Raw genomic sequence first — 20,473 nt, 5'->3', positions numbered from 1 at the left:
CTCAACTCCACTCTCCCGCCCGATCGCCATATCCCTGGATTCCCCATGAGTCCAAAAATCTATCTATCTCAGCCTTGAATAGACTCAAAGACTCAGCATTCAGAGCCCTCAGGGGCAGAGAATTCCAAAGATTCGCAACCCACTGAGTGAAGAAATTCCTCCTAATCTCAGTCATAAATGGCCGACCCCTTATCTTGAGAACATGTATCCTAGTTCTAGACACCCAGCCAGGGGAAACTACCTCTCAGCATCTAACCTTCAATTCTCTTCAGAATCTTGTATGTTTCAATGAGATCACCTCCCATTCTTCTAAACTCCAGAGAGCAGCGACCCATTCCACACAATCCCTCATCATAAGACAGCCCTCTTATCCCAGGAATCAATCTAGAGAACCTTCTTTGCTCCGCCTCCAAGACAAGTCTATCCTTCCTTGGATAAGGAAACAAAAACAGCACACAGTACTGCAGGTGCGATCTCACCAATGCCCTGTACAATCAAGACTTCCTTACTCTTTTACTCCAACCCCATTGCAATAAAGGCCAACATGTCATTGCCTTCCTTAGGTTTGCTGTACCTGCATGTTAGCTTTCTGTACGATAGCAAAATAATTCGGATGCTGGAAATCCGAAATAACAACAGAAACTGCTGGAAAAACTCAGCAGGCCAGGCAACATCCGTGGAGACAGAAATAGAGTCAAGGTTTCAGGTCGGAACCCTTCGTCAGGACTGAAAAAACACAGGAAATGAAACAGATTAAAAGGTCAGTTTGGGGGCTGGGGAATGACAGAACGAAAGAGAAGTGAATAGTCATTAAGAGGTATTCAAAATGAGACGAGATGGTGATAGGACTAGTAAAGATTCATATGACGGCTCTAGTTTAGGTGTGAAATGCGCTGTCAGACTGAGAGACAGCTGCCATGTGGGAGAGAGAAAAGGGGGAAAGGGCACAAAACAAAGGTTTGGATAAAAGATATATGTAAAAATGTAATGGGACCGAAGTTCTGATCTGAAATTGTTTAGGGTTATGGAACCAAGGCAGGGAGATGGAGTTAAGATAAAGCTCAGCCATGATCGAATTGAATGGAGGAACAAGCTAGAACGAATGAGTGGCCTACTCCTGTTCCTACGTTCCTGCACCTCTATTTATAAAGCCAATGCTCCCATATACGTTTCTAAAAGGCTTCTCGTCCTGTCCTGCCACAGTCAAAGATTTCTGTATATATACCCCCAAGTTTTATTGTTGCTGCAACCAGTTTAAATTATACCAGTTGGTTTAAATTGCATCGACTCATTCTTCCTTCAAAAATGCAGCTTTTCTCACTCCTCTGCACTAAATTTCACCTGCCATGTCACAGAATCACAGAAACCCCACAGTGCAGATAGAGGCCATTTTGGCCCATCGAGCCTGCACCGACACATATCCCACCCGATCCCCGTAACCCCTACACCAACACATATCCCACCCTATCACCCCACGTATTTAATCCCCCTAACACTAAGGGTGAATTTATCACAGCCAATCAACCTAACCTGCACATCTTTGGACTGTGGGAGGAAACCGGAGCACCCGGAGAAAACCCACGCAAACACGGGGAGAATGTGCAAACACCACACAGACAGTCGCCCGAGGTCGGACTCGAACCCGGGTCTCTGGCGCTGTGAGGCAACAGGGCTAACCACTATGCCACCGTGCTGCCCGTGTGTCTGCCCATTTTACCAGTGTCTCTATTTCCTCCTTGTCCATGTCACTGAAATATATCAAAAAGAGCAGCAGTCCTAATACTGACCCCTGGGGATACTGTATACTTCCCTCCAGTATCGGTTCACAACCACTGTCTGTTTTCTGTCCTTTCGCCAATTTAGTATCCACGCTGCCACTGCTCCTTTAATGTTGTTAACCAATCTATTTTGAGGTTCTTTATCAAAGGCCTTCTGAAAGACCATATACAGAACATCGACTGCACTACCTTCATCAACCCTCTCCTATTTCATCCATTAGCTCATTCAAGTCAGGCCTTTAAAAATAATCCATTTTGTCTGTCGCTAATTAACCCATGTTCTTCCAAGTGACATTAATTTTGTTTTGGAAATGTTGTCCCGGGGAATTTCCTCAACACCGATGTTAAGCTGAGTCACCTGTAGTTATTTGGTTCATCACTCACTCCTTCATTCAACAGGGAACTATCGTTTGCAACCCTCCCGTCCTCTGGCACCTTTCTCATATCCTAGGATTGGAAGATTGTGGCAGAGCCGGTGACATTTATAATTTGAGCCCGGTCAACCATTTTAGTACATCGTCCTAATCGATTTATATCCTCTCCAATTTCTCTACCACCTCCTCCTTTACTGTACGATTGGAACCATCCTCTGCTTTAGTGTATACGGATGCAAATTGTTAATTTAGTACTTCAGCCATGTCCTCTGCTTCCACAAGATGAATGCCTTTTTGGTCCTGAATCGGCCCCACCTTTCCTTGAACTATTCTTTCACGCTTTATATGTTTATAAAAGGCGTTAGTGTTCCCTATTATATTACCACTACTCATTTCTCAGACATTCTCCTTGCCCCTCTGTTACTTCTGTGTGTTTATTGCACTACTGGCAGCGTTAGTGAAACAGCAACGTACTGAATATTACAAACACTCAGACTTGTACTGAATTAACTGAATCGCTTTTACATTTCCACAGTGGGGAAAGGAAAGGCCGCTGATTGATAGATTCAATGGACGCACGTGCAAGGGAAAGCACAGAATGGAGAATTATGATTGTAAAAGAGCATTCAACTCAAGCACTTGTACATTCATGGCGTTTTCTGAGATTCCAGAGCTACCAGCGGCTGTGCTGATGGGGGAGGAGCGACCTGATATCATGTTTAACAAGGCAACGTTCTCCTTCTCATTTTAATATTTCCCAGGAACACTCCTATTAATATTATATTTGTTACAGAGCATCAGAGCCTGGGAACGCCTGTCAGCACCATGGCTGAAGGTCCAGACAGGGGAGAAGATCGAACATCTTCAAAAAGAATGAGAATGGAAACAGGTAGGCTCAGAAAATACTTTAAAATACAATTTCTGTCCTGACGAATGGTCCAGATGTATTGCCTGAACCTGCAGCTCTCACATGTCGAGGGAGCAGGACAGGGGCTGAGTACAAAGAGGGGAGTTAGTGACCATCTAGAGGGACACCGCAGTCACAGGTGGAGGGAGCCCCTGAATACTGGAACTGTCCAATATATACCTGGCATTGAGGACTGTAAGGTGGATAGAGATAGTGACTCAGAGCTTCGCAGTCAAAGGTGGAGGAAGCCCCTGAGTACTGGAACAGTCCAAAGATGCCTGGTACTGGAAAGTGAAAGGTGGAGAGAGACAGTGACTCAGAGAATCGTCTTCTTGAGTAAACAGTGTGAAACCAGAGAGCAGGAGGCCACCCAGCGGGGAGAGAGTGAGAGGCAGGTGGGACACAGGAATAGGAGAGCGGTACTGGTGGTAGGTTTTATAGTCGGGGGAATAAACAATCTGTTCTGCAGCCGTGAGCATGTCCCGAATGGTTAGTTACCTCCCTGGTGCCAGTGGGAAGAACATCCTTAACCGGTGGGACCACCTCTGGGAAGGAATGGAGAGCAGAAAATAGCCATGGTCGGAGCCAGTAACCTGGATAGAAATACGTTTATAGAGGGAGTATTAAGACTGAGGCACTAAACTAAGAAACCAGGCCTCAAGATGTTGATCTCCGGATTGTGTTTCACTGGGCTGCTTAAGGAGGGAAATATGAGACTGGTCAATTTGCGGCTGCAGGGCTGGAGCAGGAGTGAAGTGTTCACGTTCTTGGGGCACTAGAGTGAGTACAGTTGGAAGTGAAGCGACGCATGCGACCTTTACCGACGAACAATAATGGTTTTACAGAAAAGATGAATGGAGCAGTGGGAGAGTATCAGGGGATGTGACTGGAGATTGTGAAATATCGGGAACTGAGACTGGAGAACGGTATTAATAAAAATGCTGAAGTTGAAACAGAAGATATAAGAAATACTGAAAAGTTATTGGCAAGAAAAAGGAAAGACGATTTGAAGTAGTGAGAGTTGTAGTTGTGTTTATAAAAAGAAGGAACGAGGACAAGTCAACATTTCAAGTGTTGGAGCTAGTACTGAGTTGTGTGTGAGTATACAAATCATTCCAAACATTCAGAAGCATGAGAGCTGTGATCTAGTATCTATAAACAGGGCCTTGGTTTTCACAGGACTCAGAGGGAGGTGCTTCTGGTGTTAACATTTTGAGGGATGAGCAGAAAATTTGTGGACGCCAGTATTAATAAAGCCTTCTACGACAGTGCATGAACAACAAGAACAAACTGGTGTTTATATAGCGCCTTTAAGGTTGGAAAACCTCTCCAGGTGCTTCACAGGAGGGTTGCCAATCAAAATTTGACACCGAGTCACATAAGGAGATGTTAGGGCAGGTAAAGTTTAAGGAACGTCTGAAAGGAGGAGAGAGAGAGAGCGAGGCGGAGGGGTTTAGAAGGTAAGGGTGTTCGAGGGAGCAATTCTAAGATGGAATCCATATGTACACAGTTCAGCAACAGGAAGGGAGATAGCACAATTCTTTGGTCCATCCAGCCTTTCCCACGCAATTGCGATGCTTTGTCATACTTTGTTCTTGCTTTCCCAAACCAAACCATGGGTGAGGTGAAAAAAAACAGGTAAAAACACAGGCCAATTTGAGGGATTAAAATACGGGAAATTCCTCTTCTACCCATCTAGGCGATTGAAACTAGTCCAGCAGATCAATCTTACAATGAATCCCCGGAAGTGTCTTCCTGTTGTAAGAGGTGATGTCCGCACCAAAGAGGAAAAGGTCCAGCTCTCACCTGAAGGAATTCACCGAGTCAGTGTCCACCGCCAGAGAGGTATCCTGTTCCAGAGGTCGACTATTCTCTGGGAAAAGAACCAGCTGCTGACACCTAACTTAAGTCTGGCCTTGCACAACTTAAAATTGTGACCCCTGGCCCTCCGTAAGCTATGTAATTGGAACAAGCTGTCAAATGGAACACAACCGATTCCCTTCATCATCTTATAAACCTCAATCAAATCACCGCTAAGTCTTTGCTTCTTTAAAGTGTAGAGTCCAAATTCTTATCCTATCTTGATAACTAAGTTGCTTTATACTGGGAATTAGTCTAATGTCCCTCCTCTGCAACAGTTTTAAAGCCTCAATATCACCCACCTTATGTGGGGATCATAACTGAACACGGTATTCCAAGTGAGGCCTTTACCAAGGTCATGTACTGGTACTGGGACAGAATAGGTCGTCTTATACCCTGCTCTCCTATGAATGCACCCGAATACCCCCTTTGTTCTAGCTATGGCTTCACGGCATTGGTCCTGTACCTGTAACAGTTGTATGCACTAGAATACCCGGATCTTCCTTTCTCCCTCTTATTTAATGCCATGAAGGGTGCATGAATGTTGAGCACACGCACTGCCCACAGGCATAACACGGCACTTATCCAAGCTAATCATCATTTGCCAGTCACGTACCTAATCTCCTAACATATTAAGATGCAGTTTTGTTGAGATGTGACTATACAGGTTGATGGAATTTTGTACATGTGGTGTATGTGAGTTAACAGAAGGTGTTTGACAATGTGGTTCACAGGAAGCTGTAGCCTTTTGGTATATGATGAAATGCAGCCACAGTGGATAATGTGTTTATTTTTCTGCATTTGTGTTCACAGATCCAAACTGTGCAATCACTCAGTTCTTGACAAAATGTGATGAATACCAGCTGTTCCGATTCACGAAATCCTACCGGGACAGACTGGAACAGGCGATTGAAGCAGGGGTGAACGATATCAGCTTGTTGTTAAAAAACGAGAGGCATTTCAAAGGACAAGAACATCGGGTAAGTGGGAGGGACACAGAACGAGTCTGGATTATCCAAACATCGCAGATCTGACAGGATGTCAGGTCTTAGAATCACAGAATGTTACCAAATAGAAACTCGTCAAATAGGAAATAAATAGATAAAACTGAAAATATTGTCAATCTGCAACAATGATATGAAGAGGTGAAAATACCCAACGGATCCTTCTGTATCTGTACAAAGGACAGGGGAATGGTTCGGGTATAACTCTTTGTGGACTGAAGAAAAAGGGAACAGTTTTAGTGGGACTGGGAAAAGGAGAGACCAGAGGCAACAGACAGGAATTACAGGGAATGTAAGGAGTTTACTGACCTGGAACCTACTGATCATAAATTAAGGAACCGAGAAATGACAAAATCAACTGTGGAGTAAATGAGAGGCATTTCAAGTACAAAAACAAAATGGTAAAATGGTTAAAATGTATGAGACAACAACAGGAAAACTAACCCCCAAAGAATTAGGTTTGAAAACCCGACGCTGTGCAGATTTTTCCTGCCCCTGCATCACCGGGAGTCAATTCCAACTTCGACAGAGACTCAATACTGGCGGTAGAACCTGTCGTGGAGCGTCACTCCCCGTGACAGCACTTCAGGAATTTACAGCAAGCAGCCTGTAATATTCTGTAATAAGTCACACAACACCAGGTTATAGTCCAACAGCTTTATTTGAAATCACAAGCTTTCGGAGCACTGCTCCTTTGTCAGGTGAAGTGTAATGGCATAGAACTAAATGTAAATGATAATCGGGCAGGGTGTGTAATGGACGGTCGAACTGCTACCAATTTACCCAGTTGATAATCTAGGAGACTTACTCTCATCCGAACCTTCTGCTCACTACACATTACCGTCAATAACCCACCGAGTCTAATCCCAATATTCTGCTCGCTATTTATTACCGTTAATATCACACCTAGTCTAATCCCAAGCTCCTGCTCACTACCCATTACTGTTAGTACACCAACTAGTCTAATCCCAACCTCCTGCTCACTACCCATTACCGTTAATAGTCCACCTAGTCTAATCCCAACCTCCTGCACACTACCCATTACCGTTAATATCCAACCTAGTCTAATCCCAACCTCCTGCTCAATACCCATTACCGTTAATATCACACCTAGTCTAATCCCAACCTCCCGCTCACTACCCATTATGGTTAATATCACACCTAGTCTAATCCCAACCTCCTGCTCACTACCCATTAACGTTAGAATCCCACCGAGTCTAATCCCCAACTCCTGCTCACTACCCATTACCGTTAATATACAACCTATTCTAATCCCAACCTCCCGCTCACTGCCCATCAGCGTTAATATCCCACCTAGTCTAATCCCAAACTCCTGCTCACTACCTATTACCGTTAATATCCCACCATTCTAATCCCAACCTCCAGCTCACCCCCCATTACTGTTAATATTCCACCTAGTCTAAACCCAACCTCCTGCTTACCACCCATTACCGTTAATACCCCACCTAGTCTAATCCCAACCTTCTCCTCACCACCCATGACTGTTATTATCCAACCAATCTAATACCAACCTCCTGCTCACTACCTTTTACTGTTAATATCCAAGCTGGTCTAATCCCAACCTACTGCTCACTACACATTACCGTTAATACCCCACTGTGTCATATTCCAGCTCCTGCTCACTACCCATTACCGTTAATTTCCCACCAATCTAATCCCAAACACCTGCTCACTACCCATTACCGTTAATATCCCACCTTGTCAAATTCCAAACTCCTGTTGACCGCATTATGGTTAGTATCTCAATCAGTCCAGGTGCAATCTTCTGATCACACACCATACTCCAGCATTTCTTTCTATCCATGCAGCAATAGAAATAGATTTTACCAACAAAAATGTCCACTGCTTCTACCATAGCTTGTAAGAAATCACACAACACCAGGTTATAGTCCAACAGCTTTATTTGAAATCACAAGCTTTCAGAGCGCTGCTCCTTCATCAGGAAGGAGCAGCGCTCCGAAAACTTTTGATTTCAATTAAAGCTGTTGGACTATAACCTGGTGTTGTGTGATTTCTTACATTTGTCCACCCCAGTCCAACACCGGCATCTCCACACCATGGCTACCATAGCTTGTGGGATTGAATTCTGCATTCTAACCACCTCGTGTTTAATTAAATTTATCAACCTTCACCCCAATTCTTCGAAATAGCCTACATATATGCCCTCTGGGCAATCAGTGCAAACTATCAATAACTGTTTATTTGATCATAATTCTTCAGAATCAGAAGACTTGCAGCAACTCCTCATTAACCTATTCACCTCTAGTGGAATGAGTCCAATGTTCTCAAATCTCAGTCTCTAATGGTAACTTCACATCCCTGGTAACTCCCTGGGGCAATTGCACGCCAGTTTTTCCATTGCTTTTACATCGTATAAATGGAGTGTCCAAACCTGTACACAACTGGGTAAATTACCTGCCCCTGTGCTCTTGGTGTGGAACGTCACTCCCAAGGGAGGAACATGAGGAAATTGAGATTTCTCAGTCTGTAATTAGCTGCCTCTGTGCTCTTGCTGTGGAGCCTCACTCCCCAGGGGGGAACATGAGGAAATTCAGATTACTCAGTCTCTAATTACCTGCCCCTGTTCACTTGGTGTGGGACGTCACTCCCCAGGGGGGAACATGAGGAAATTCAGATTACTCAGCCTGTAATCACCAGCCCCTGTGCTCTTGGTGTGGGAGGTCACTCCCCAGGGTGGAACATGAGGAAATTGAGATTACTCAGTCTCTAATTACCTGCGCTTGTTCACTTGGTGTGGGACGTCACTCCCCAGGGGGGAACATGAGGAAATTGAGATTACTCAGCCTGTAATTACCAGCCCCTGTGCTCTTGGTGTGGAACGTCACTCCCCGGGGGGGAACATGAGGAAATTGAGAGTACTCAGCCTGTAATTACAAGCCCCTGTGCTCTTGGTGTGGGACGTCACTCCCCAGGGGGGTCCATGAGGAAATTTAGATTACTCAGTTTGTCATTTGCCGTCCGCTCACTTTAATGGTTTGGTTTCTGCACCATTTATTTCATGGAGTGAGTGACTGGGGGATGAATAGTGATAGTTTCATATTTTTGTAATAGGCCAGATTTTGCGGTAGAAATAACGGTGTGGCGAACAGCGCTCACTGTTGTTAAAGTGTAAATTGGACAGCAACTTCCAGCGACTGCACATGCCGAGTTAAACACGAAAATCGTGAAGGTCCTGTCCGAGTTGACCTGCTGCTCCCAAAGCTGGTCGAGAATGGTATCTGGCCGAGAGACTCGCCATTGGAATGCATGGAACGACGTAAAATTACTGTACATACCTGATAGATACACAGCAAACTCGCCAGGAAAAGTCAGGGCTTGCCTATTCCAGTGTAATTATTTGTTTAACGGTCTAAGCAGTCTTAACTAATGCCAGACAACTTCTCTTGCACTAAATATTAACTGTTACACGTGTAGAGTCTCATTCCTTCGGATTTTAATTATTGTTGCAGCTGTACAAAGAAAAATTCAGTAATATTGGTAACTTTTCTTTCTGTCTCTTGTTTCATTCCCTCTGAACATAAGATAAAAGATAATAGCAGGAGTAGCCCATTTATCCCTTCGAGTCTGCTCCACCATTCAATTATATCATTGCTAATCTTTTACATCATCTCCTATCCTGCACTATCTCCATAACCCTTGATTCCCTTAAGGTTCAAAAATCTATCATAGAAACATAGAAGATAGGAGCAGGAGTAGGCCATTCGGCCCCTCGAGCCTGTTCCGCCATTTAATGAGATCATGGCTGACCTTCCAAACTTAGAACCCTGGCACTGCCTTCTCCCCATATCCCTTGATCCCTTTAGCCTTAAGAAATATATCTAACTCCTTCTGGAGTATATTGAATGAATTGGCCTCAATTGCCTTCTGTGGCAGAGAATTCTCCATGTTCACCACTCTCTGGTGAAGAAATTCCTCCTCATCTCAGTCATAAATGGCTTTCCCCTTACCCTTAGACTGTGACCCCCTGGTTCTTGACTCCCCGCCACCGAGAACATCCTTCCTGCATCTAGTCTATCTCGTCCTTTTAGAATTTTATAATTTTCAATGAGATCCCCTCTCATTCTTCTAAATACTAGCGAATATAAGCCTAATTGAACCCATCTCTCCTGATACGTCATTCCTGCCATCCCAGCTGTCAGTCTGGTGAACCTTCGCTCAAGTCCTTCCATGGCAAGACCATCCTTCCTCAGATAAGGCCATCAAAACTGCACACAATACTCAAGGTGTGGTCTCATCAAGGCCCTGTACAACTGCAGCAAGACATCCTTGTTCCTATACTCAAACCCTCTCACTACGAAGTCCAACATACCATTTGCCTTCTTAACCGCCTGCTGCAGCTGCATGCTTATCTTCAGCGACTGGTGCACAAGGACACCCATGTCTAGTTGCACTTCCCCTTCTCCCAATAATCCACATCCACTTGTTCTCCATTATCTATTCTACCAGTTACTTCCTCAAAAATTTCCAGTAGATTAGTCAAGCATGATTTATCTTTGTAAATCCATGTTCACTTTGTCCGATGCTGGCACTGTTTTCCAAGTGCTCTGCTATTACATTTTTATAATGGACTCTAGAATTTTCCCCACTACCGATGTCAGGCTAAGCAGTCTATAATTCCCCGTTTTTTCTCTTCCACCTTTTTTAAATAGTGGCGTTACATTAGCTATCCTCCAACCCATGGGAGCTGTTACAGAGTCTATAGCATTTTGGAAGATGGTCATCGACTATTTCTAGGGCCACTACATTAAGTAACTTTGAATGTAGATTATCAGGCCCTGGGGATTTATTGGCCTTCAAACCCATCAATTTCCCAAACTCAATTTCCCTATGATTTCATTCTATTCCTCACTTTCATTAGACCCTATGTTCCCCGACATCTCTGGGAGGTTATTTGTGTCCTCCTTTGTGAAGACAGTACCAAAGTATGTATTTAATTGGCCAGCCATTTCTTTGTTCCCCATTATAAATTCCCCTGATTCTGACTGCAAGGGACCTGTGCTTGACTTCACCAATTGTTTCCTCTTCACATATCTATAGAAGCTTTTACAGTCAGTTTTTATTTTCACTGAAAACTTACTCTCAAATTCTATTATCCCCCTCTTATTTAATCCCTTTGTCCTCCTTTGCTGAATGCTAAACTGCTCCCAATCCTCAGGTTTGCTGCTTTTACTGGCCAAATAATATGTCATCTCCTTGGATCTTATGCTCGCCCTAATTTCCCTTTTTAGCCGCGGTTGAGTCACCATTTTTTCTTTTTTTGCCTAACAGTGATGAACAAATTCTGTAGTTCATCCATACGGTCTTCAAATGTTTGCCATTGACTATCCACTGTCAGCCCTTTAAGTAACGTTCCCCAGTTCATCCTAGCCAACTCGTGCCTCATACCATCGTACTTTGCTTTATTTACATTCAGGACACTAGTCTCTGTGTCAACTACTTCACTATCCATTTTATTGAAGAATTCTATCATATTATGATCGCTCCTCCCCAAGAGGCCTCGGACAACATCATTGTTAATTAATCCTCTCTCATTACATAATACCCGGTCTAAGATGGCCTGATTTCTAGTTGGTTCCTCGACTTATTGGTCCTGGAAACCATCCCGTATACACTCTAGGAATTTCACCTCTACAGGATTGTTGCTAGTTTGGTTAGCCCAATCTATATGTAGATTAAAGTCACCCATGATAACTGCTGTGCCCTTATTGCATGCGTCTCCAGTTTCCCGTTAATGCCATCCCCAACTTCAGCTTTACTGTTTTTGGTTCTGCATACAACTCCAACTAACGTTTTCTGCGCCTTGGTATTTCCCTGCTCTGCCCATATAGATTCCACCTCATCAGAGCTAATATCCTTCCTTACTATTGTGTTAATCTCCTCTTTAACCAGCAGTGCTACCGCACCTCCTTTTCCTTTTTTCCTGTCCTTCCTGAACATTGAATACCCCTGGTTGTTGAATTCCCAGTCTTGGTCACCCTGGAGCCATGTCTCCGTAATCCCAATAATAACATATCTGTTTACATCTATTTGCACAGCTAATTCATCCACCTAATTACGAATGCTCCTCGCATTAAGACACAATGCCTTCAGGCTTGATTTTTTAACATTCTTAGTACTTTTAGAATTCTTATTTACTGTGGCCCTGTTTGATTAACACAATTGATTTCTCTGCTTTCCACTTCTGCTTTACTCCTTCCTGTTCTTTGTTTCTATCTATGCTTCCCTTTCCTCTGTCTCCTTGTGCAGGTTCCCAAACCCCTGTTATTTTATTTTAAATCCTCCCCAACAGCACTAGCAAACACTGCCCGTAGGACATTGGTTCCGGTCCCGCCCAGGTGCAAACCGTCCAGTTTGTACTAATCCATCCTCCCCCAGAACCGGTTCCAATGTCCCAGGAATTTGAATCCTTCCCACTTGCACCATTCCTCTAGCCACGTATTCATCTAAAATATCCTTCTATTTCTACTCTGATTAGCTCGTGGCACTGGTAGAAATCCTGTGATAACTACTTTGAAGTCTATTTTTAAATTTTCCTCCTAACACCCTATATTCAGCTTTTAGGACCTCATCCTTTTTTTTACCTATATCGACGGCACCTATATGCACCACAGCTGGCTGTATAGCCTCTCCCTCCAGAATGCCCTGGCTGGCATTGCAGATTTGACTGGGCTGGGTGTTATTTCGATGTGTCCAATTCCAATGCCGAATCCGAGCGGTCCACCCAGATTTATTCTTTTGTATCATTCTTTGTAGAGTCTTTCTTGGCCATTTCAGAGGCCATCACATTGGTGAAGGATTGGAGTCACGTATAGACCAGGCATAAATGGCATTTGGTTTTACCACAATCTTTCCAATATCAGCTTTTTATTTCGAAATATTTCAAATTCGGATTTGAATTCAAACTCTTGAAACAATCACGATGATACTTGTCCAGTAACATAACAAACAGGCTATCGTTCTCTACACCTCGCCATCTCTATATCATTACCCGTCCAGTAACAAAACCAACAGTCTATCATTCTCGACGTCTCATCATCTCTGTTTCCATTGTCTGATTGCACCTCTGTGAAGTGCCTTTCGACGCTTTCTTTTCTGCATTAACGGTGTTATAGGTTTTGATGATGAAAGTCCTGATTACACCAACCCCATTGGTGGATATATGTTCCCGGTTACAGAGGTTTCATACCGGCAGCAGATGTGTAAAATAACGGGTGTCAGACATTTCAAATACCGGGGGGAAAAACGATTAGATTTTTCATCATTATTTTTATTGGTCGACTCTCCGACCCTACACATCAACAGTGATTGTTTCTTTTAGTCAGTGTAATTTTTCAGGCAGTTGTATAGCTATTTCTTTCACTTCAGATTCGTTCCTTCCCTGCCACTAGAGTTCTGACTCACTGATTTTTTATTTCTCAGGAAATCACAAGGTGCAGCAGCAGGAAAAAATGTGAGAAACGAGTCTATCATATTGTCAGTCAGTAATCTAAATTCATGTCGGGCACTGAAGGACGGAGACAAATATTCACATTAAATCTGCTGCAGGTTCTCAGTGATTCCTCACTCTCCGAGAACTATAATTCTTCAAATGTCTTTTCCGTTAATGACTGAATCAAGATCCTTACAGAATATTCAGCCCATGTTCAGAATGGATCAGAACCCGGCACAGTGAATGCTTTCTGTGCTCAACAACTGGGAGTTCCCATTAATAAGCAGATCCTTTCCTTCTCATTCTCGGTGTTTATATTTCACTTAAAGCCTCAATATATTCATTATTGTTCTTTATAGAAAGTCACTGAGCTCGTGGAGAAGGGAAACCGGGCAGACAGTTCCAAACTTCTCCTAAATCTGGTGATGGAGAAAGGCTCTCGGGCCCGAAGAGTGATGTGGGAAACCTTTGTGAAAATGCGTCATGGGGTTCCAAAGCTGGACAAAATACTGAAAGAAATACAGGAACTTGGTATGGTAAAATCACCCACTGAATTCAATTTAACATTCAAACACGATTTTACTATAATATTACACAGATCTGATTTCATGAACGCTAATTGTTTTAAACAGGTTCTGATCCATTTGATTACATGAACATCGCACGAGGTTTATCCGAAGTATCCAATCAACTGAGAGGTAAGTGATGAAATGGAGATTTCAGGCCGTTTTTTTCACGATAGAATCCAAATATTTGACTTGAGCCGGTTGTTTAAAGATTGTCAGAATCTGTGAATGAGAAGTTGAAAGGCTAAGGAAATAGGATTGAACATTGTTTGGATTCGTGATTAATCCACAGGTGTTCTGCATAGATTCAATTAACAAATCACGCCCATTTTTGAATTATTGGTAAAATTTCAGGTCTTGAACGCTCCAGTTAATCCAACTGCACATTGTCTACACCTGGCAGGATCCTGATTCACTGCGAAACTCCATACACACCTGGCAGGGTCCTGATTCACTGTGAAAACCAATATACACTTTGGTGGATCCTGATACGCTCTGAAGCTCCATACACACCTGGCAGACTCCTGACACACTGTGAATCCCCATACACACCTTGTAGGATCCTGATTCACAGTGAAACCCCATACAGACATAGCAGGGTCCTGATACACTGTAAATCCCCATACACACCTTGTAGGATCCAGATTCACTGTGAACCCCCATACAGAACTGGCAGGGTCCTGATTCACTGTGAAACCCCATATACACTTTTTTGGTTCCTGATACACTCTGAAAACCCATACACACCTGGCAGGATCCTGATACACTGTGAAAGCCCATACACACCTGGCAGGATGCTGATTCACTGTGAAACTCCATATACACCTGGAAAGATTCTGATACACTTTGAAGCACTATACTCATCTGGCAGCATTCTGATACACTGTGAATCCCCGTTCACATCTGGCTGGATCCTGATAAACTGTGAACCCCATACACACCTGGCAGGATCCTGATACACAGCGAAACCACATATACACCTGGCAGGACACTGATACACTGTGAAACCACTTACACACCTGTCAGGATCCTGATACACTGAGACACCCCATACACACCTGGCAGGATGTTGATTCACTGTGAAACCCCATACACAGCAGCCAGGACCCTGATGCACTGTGAAACCCCATAGTCATATGGCAGCATTCTGATACAGAGTGAAACCCCATACACACCTGGCAGGATCCTGATAAACTGTGGAACACCATACACACCTGGCAAGATCCTGATACACTGTGAAATCCCATACCCACCTGGCAGGATCCTGATACACTGTGAAACCCCATACACACCTCGCAGGATCCCGATACACTGTGAAACCCCATACGCACCTGGCTGGATCCTGATACACTGTGAAACAGCATAAACACCTAGCATGATCCTGATACACTTTGAAATCCCTTACACACCTGGCAGGATCCTGATACTTTGTGAAAGCCCATACACACCTGGCAGGATCCTGATACACTGAAACCCCATAAAAACCTGGCAGGATCCTAATAAAATTTGAAACCCCATACACGCCTGGCATGGTCCTGAAACACTGTGAAACCCCATATACACCTGGCAGGATCCCGATACACTTTTAAACCCGATACACACCTGGCAGGATCCTGATACACTGTGAAACCCCAAACACACCTGACAGGATCCTGATGCACTTAAACCCAAAAACACCTGGCAGGGTCCTAATACACTTTGAAACACCATACACACCTGGCATGATCCTGATACACTGTGAAATCCCATATACACCTGTCAGGATCCTGATATACTGTTGTTAGTTTCGAATTTTGGAGAAAGCAAGGTGGAGATGGAATTGAGGAGAAGTACAGAATTTATTAAAAAAACTGAGAGAAAAACTTCTATACAAGGGAGCGTCACCCTGCTTCCTCAAACAAGAGGTGTACTCACAAAGGAAACACAGTGATTCATTCAAATTATACACTTCTATAAGCAACTCCCACTTTACCACAGAATGGGTCTTGCACATACAAACAGTGTCATAAAAGCTGCTCTTTATTGGTTTATGTTATTAGTCGCTCAGCTGCCGGGTCCACCCTTCAACTGTTGGATCCACCCCCTTGAACTCCAGTACCTTTGGACCATGCTAGTCACAGATGTGGATTGTAACCTTACTCCCCGCATTTCTGTTGTTATCTCTTCTCCGTTGTCTGTTATCTCTTCCCCGTTGTAGGCATGGTGAATTGCTTGAGAAAACATGTTTTCTTCTTAACTGTCGAACAAGGCGGGTAATTGCAAGGCCACAGTGATTCATGTGTTCTGAGACTATCGAATTTAGTTGTTAATTGTACTCTTATCTCCTAGGAGGACAGGGCAGTGTTGCTGTAAACACATATTCCCATCCCCTTATCACTTCTATATATCTTTGATATTTGATATTCGACCTTGCTTCATCCCTGCTATCTGTTCCCAGCTGCAATTGTCAATCTCTGTTCTAAGAATTGATAACCCAACTTTATCTTTAAAAGCTAACATAGTCACGTATCCCAGAATTCATTGCGAACAAGCTGAACCTTTCAATTTAACATAGTCAAGTATCCCAGAATTTATTGGGAAGAAACTGGATCCTTCATTCCCCATTACAAACCCCGGAAAGGACACTTGAAGCGGGGTTTGTAGTGTGTGCTCTCTGCGCTACGATAGTGTGATAAGCTGGTGGCATTATATTATTGCAGAAAAGTATATAGGTTTTCCCCAAACAAATAGCATGAATGATGAAGTGTTTCCTGTAACCCCCCCTCCCAATTTGTTCTATACTCCCCCGCCCCAAGGCCTATGGCTATTCCAGGTATGCCGCACATTTGTTGCATATGTTCTGGTGTGAGTCCTGTCGGGTTGGCTACCCGTCGACGCACCAGGTATGCATCAGATGAGTAAAGTTAATATTTAGTCATTCCCTGATTCATTATACGATCGCTTCATTAATCATACACTTGATTTTTCCAACAAGTTGTTAAAGTCATCATCTGAGACGCTTCGAATAGGAGCAGTACAAGCATTAGCAGTTTTAACCACTTGTTTTGCATTTTGTATTGCCCGAGTCCGTTTACATTTCCTGCATGTCATAAATAACAAGGTCAGGAGAATTACTAACTGCACCACGACTACTACATGTGCAATCAGTAGGATCCATGGATGGATCTCTATATTTAGTCCCCAGACTATCCTTTCTCCTCTGCCCGCTGCTCCTGTTGCTGCATGATATGATCTGGCAGTAACGGCCCTGATCTGATCCCTTACTTAAATCCAATTCACTGTTCCTGTTGCGGTGTTCCAACTCTGCCCCGCCTGGGGAATCCTCTATTCCTTCTATATTTCTAATTCTAACCCACCTGGGGTCTCCTCTACTTTGCTTCGGATCTTCTCTTTCGGTGTGCTGAATTATTTTGATAGTGCTGGTTCATCATGGACATGAGTACACAATTGGCATAAGTATCAAAGTCTAACTACATAGTGTATATGTCTATCGGAAACAGTATAATTACGAGTTGGATAACTACCAGAGCGTGTGAAATAATACGAACACAAGGATGTGCTGATGTATTAAGGCCAATATCCCACCAGTGTGAGTTTTCCTCTATACTGTCCATTTCAATATCTAGTCTCGAGTTGTCTTGCTCCAAAACATAAAAATGCTTTAGGGAGGAGTTCAGTCGCATCATGAGCTCAATGAAACCCTCAAGCAACAGGGGAATATCGTACCTGAATTGTGCCACTTAATTGTGCAGCTCCTACTTAAGTATCTCATTTATTGTCAATTTCACTTGCGCATAGGTTTTGATATTATGTGAAAAGTGTTGATCAGCTCATACTGGATTCTTTCTGGTTTATCCCAAGCTCTGATACCTACAAAACACAATTATTACAGTCACAGTTAAATTCAGTCTTACAATCATTTCAAGCGACATTACCGTTTAACATCTAATCAACAAATCATGGACTTAAAAGATTCTCCAGATCTTTTTTTCCCATATACATCTTGTGAATAATTCTTGCTAATCTGATTTCTCCTAAGCCTCAATTGTCCCAATCGAAATTCTATGTAACTCTCCACTTCAACTTCAATTTCAGTCCCTCTAACATGTGTTTAACCCTATTCTGATTGTTTCATTAAATAGATAGCTTCTAGATGGAGTATGTATCAATGCTTTAAAGGTTGCCTCGCTCTCCTGAGCCACATTAACTGCTTCATGTCCTGCTGTTATCAAGTAACTGCGCATGTCCGAGACCCGTTCGTCAGTGCAGATTAACCAAACTTTCCCTGATGGAAATTGCCTCATACGTGATGAAACATATTTCCAAATCTCAATATCGTGCCACACGTGCCATCCGATACAAGCCTTTCTCGGGCTTTCAGGTTTCTTATCAAAAGATTGTGGTCATCTGGAGATCTTTGCTCATCTTCCACCATATGCCCCCGATGTCTTGGATAGTGGCCAGATTATCAAATTAAGTTGTCTTAAAAAGTTCATTATGGACAAGGACACAAATGTCTCCAATAGAAAGCTATCAATTTACTATTCTTTACTACAAATTTCTGGTTTGGAAAATTCCCATTCAGTTGTTTCTGTTTCAATTTAAACCATCAATCACCTTCCTTTCTCCATTATACACATCCCATTAATTATCATTCATATCTCATTCATGAGTCCTGGATGAACTTTACTGTCCAGTACAATATTTAAGATAGAAAACATAGATCAAACGTTCTCACTTGATCCAAGTTATTGACACTTTTTATTTATCATTATTTTAGAGGATCTTTTATTTTCCCAAAAGTAACCAATATATAGTGCCTGAGACCATTTTGTTATTCCAAAATATCCCAAAATCCAAACAGCAGTACAGTTGAACTGACAGGTTTTGTCAATGTTCAATTTCATTTCTATCAATTTATCCTCCATTTCCAATGTCAGAAACAAGTGATTATCAGGCTAGGTAGCTTATACAGTGTTTTAGCATTAGAGATAGAAGTGCTGCAATTAATTTACAAGGTTACGTACATATAAAAAAAGAAAGAAGATAATCCATTTTGACTCTGCTTAGAGACCAAGGAGTTAATTTATCAAATCATAATTTTCCTTCTGTCACTGTGGGGAAATATTAACTTAACATAATGAGACTTAAATTTAAGAATGACAAATGTCTTAAAAATTCATTCAGTTATACTACTGTTGTTGCTTGGTGAACAAACAGCTGTCAGTGGAAAGGGTTAACACTTTTGCAGGTTTTTAAGAAGGTGGAGCAAAACATTATCAGGCACGTGTAATTGCCTCACTTCAGGTAAATTTAAAAAAGCTTTCCCGATCGAAAAGACAGTTGTGTTTTCACACTTTAACTAAACACGAAAATGGAGGAAATATGGACCGTGAAGGAAGACGGGTTTGAGCAAAGTTCACAAGCTAAGTAAGTCTTTGTAATGGACTCTGCAACTGCAAGATTTTTCTGATTATTGGTAGACCGTGAGAGTTGGCACTGTCCCGTGAATATTTACACCACAAGCATTTGCTTAGCGTTTTGCTACGAAAGAACGGCTACTTTGCCTAAAGAAAATCGCAGAAGCAGTTAAAATGCTGGTGTTTGAGTGACAGTATATTGTTGGCCTTAATTATTGGTTAGCTGCAGTTTATCAGCGTTACTTCACTGATTGTAATAATCCGATGTGTTTTTATCAGGCTAGGGAACTGGTGAATGGAGGCAAGATCCTCCATTCTACTGGTTAAGGTTCGCTTGAAGTCAAAATACTGATTCACTGAATCAGTGAAACGTTAGCACTGGGGTACAATTTTCATTAATAAGTTCAAAACATGTGATACAATACATTGCTGATAATTATACAGGTCTTTATCAGTTTGCAACTAACCACAGATAAGCGCTCTCTCAGCTTATCATCCACTCCTCCCTCACACGGTGCTGTTCCACAAAATTGTGCTCCAGTCAAAAACGAGGTCAGAGGATAACACTTAGTGATTGTTCTGCTAGACTAAACAGACTTATGCATGGTCTGGTAATCCCAGGGCAGGAGCACTTACGAGGGCTTGCTTAACTTTTCAAAATCTGTTTCATGGTCGGGGCCCCTGTCCGCCAACTCCTGGGATGGTTTCCACCCTTTGATAAAATCCTGTAGGGTCATTATCCTCACAACTTTAGCGTTTGTATTTACCCCATCTTCCAGATCAAAATCTGACATTGCTGCTTGTAAGTACGGGAGACTGTAAGAAATAAAAGCACGCAGCCAGTGGGTGCATGCTGCACCTGTTATTTGTCCTCTCGGTCCTAGTGCCCCTCTCATGTGGGCCAAAGTCTGTCGGCAAATTTTGCCAGAGTCTCATTTTCACCCTGCTCTATGTCCGCTATTGCTTTAAAACGATACCCTTTTCACTGTCCCATCACTTGGGCAATCGTCAGCTTCAGCCCCTCATAGTCTCCCGGTAGGAGGCCTGCATAAACACCGGGGCTTAGAGTGAATAGCAGGAAGCGCTTTTTCTC

General features: G+C 42.9%; 1 pseudogene; it reads left to right on the top strand.

Annotated features, from left to right (window-relative positions):
• The first annotated feature begins 2,977 nt into the window (after positions 1–2,977).
• The window catches only part of LOC147086884 (NACHT, LRR and PYD domains-containing protein 3-like), a 50,382-nt pseudogene continuing 32,886 nt past the window's right edge, over positions 2,978–20,473 (top strand).

This window comes from Somniosus microcephalus, unplaced genomic scaffold, assembly GCF_052327205.1.
Source record: "Somniosus microcephalus isolate GS21.2 unplaced genomic scaffold, FLI_Smic_1.0 unresolved_chr7, whole genome shotgun sequence".
NCBI classification, from domain to species: domain Eukaryota; kingdom Metazoa; phylum Chordata; class Chondrichthyes; order Squaliformes; family Somniosidae; genus Somniosus; species Somniosus microcephalus.
This window is presented reverse-complemented; position numbering and strand designations above follow the sequence as displayed.